Source organism: Cebus imitator, unplaced genomic scaffold, assembly GCF_001604975.1.
Source record: "Cebus imitator isolate Cc_AM_T3 unplaced genomic scaffold, Cebus_imitator-1.0 Scaffold583, whole genome shotgun sequence".
In the NCBI taxonomy this organism is placed as follows: Eukaryota; Metazoa; Chordata; class Mammalia; order Primates; family Cebidae; genus Cebus; species Cebus imitator.
Genome location: NW_016107898.1, coordinates 872201 through 873515, shown reverse-complemented (window position 1 = coordinate 873515; position 1315 = coordinate 872201). Strand labels below are relative to the sequence as shown.

General features: G+C 57.6%; 1 protein-coding gene across 1 annotated transcript in view; it reads right to left on the bottom strand.

Moving 5' to 3' along the window:
- Positions 1 to 1315, bottom strand: part of LOC108294504 (phosphofructokinase, platelet) — a 95569-nt gene that overhangs the window by 62508 nt on the left and 31746 nt on the right. The window lies entirely within an intron of this gene.

Genomic DNA, 1315 nt, shown 5'->3' with positions numbered 1-1315 from the left:
AGAAGGAGGACTGTGCAGTGGATAGAGAAGGAGGACTGAGCTGTGGATGGAGGTGGAGGACTGTGCTATGGATGCAGGTAGACGACTGAACTGTGTATGGAGGAGAAGGACTGTGCTGTGTATGGAGGAGGAGGACTGAGCTGTGGATGGGGGAGGAGGACTGAGCTGTGGATGAAGATGGGGGACGACGACTGAGCTGTGGATCAAGATGGAGGACGACGACTGAGCTGTGGATCAAGATGGAGGACGACGACTGAGCTGTGGATGGAGGAAGAAGACTGAGCTGTGGATGGAGGAGGAGGACTGAGCTGTGGATGAAGATGGAAGAGGACGACTGAACTGTGGATGGAGGAGGAGGACTGCAGTGGATAGAGATGGAGGACTGAGCTGTGGATGGAGGTGGAGGACTGTGCTGTGGATGGGGGAGGATGACTGAGCTGTGGATCAAATTGGAGGAGGACGACTGAACTGTGGATGGAGGAGGAGGACTGTGCTGTGGATGGAGGAGGAGGACTGAGCTGTGAATGGAGGAGGACTGTGTTGTGGATGGGGTTAGAGAACTGAGCTGTGGAGGTGCAGTACTGAGCTGTGGATGGGGGAGGAGGACTGAGCTGTGGATAGGGGAGGAGGACTGAGCTGTGGATGGGGGAGGACGACTGAGGTATGGATCAAGACGGAGGAGGACGACTGAACTGTGGATGGAGGAGGAGGACTGTGCTGTGGATGGAGGAGGAGGACTGAGCTGTGGATGGAAGAGGACTGAACTGTGGATGGAGGTGGAGGACTGTGCTATGGATGCAGGTAGACGACTGAACTGTGGATGGAGGAGGAGGACTGAGCTGTGGATGGGGGAGGAGGACTGAGTTGTGGATTGGGTGGATGACTGAGCTGTGGATGGAGGAGGAGGACTGAGCTGTGGATGGGGGATGAGGACTGAGCTGTGGATGGGGGAGGAGGCCTGAGTCGTGGATGGGGAGGAGGACTGAGCTGTGGATGGGGGAGAAGGACTGAGCTGTGGATAGGGAGGAGGACCGTGCTGTGGATGAGGTGGTCGACAGAGCTGTGGATGGGCGAGGAGGACCGTGATGTGGATGGGGGGGAGGACTGAGCTATGGATGGGGAAGGAGGACTGAGCTGTGGATGGATGAGGAGGACTGAGCTGTGGATGGGGGAGGAGGACTGAGCTGTGGATGGGGGAGGAGGACTGAGCTGTGGGTGGGGGAGGAGGACTGAGCTGTGGATGGAGGAGGAGGACTGTGCTGTGGATAGAGAAGGAGGACTGTGCAGTGGATAGAGAAGGAGGACTGAGCTGTGG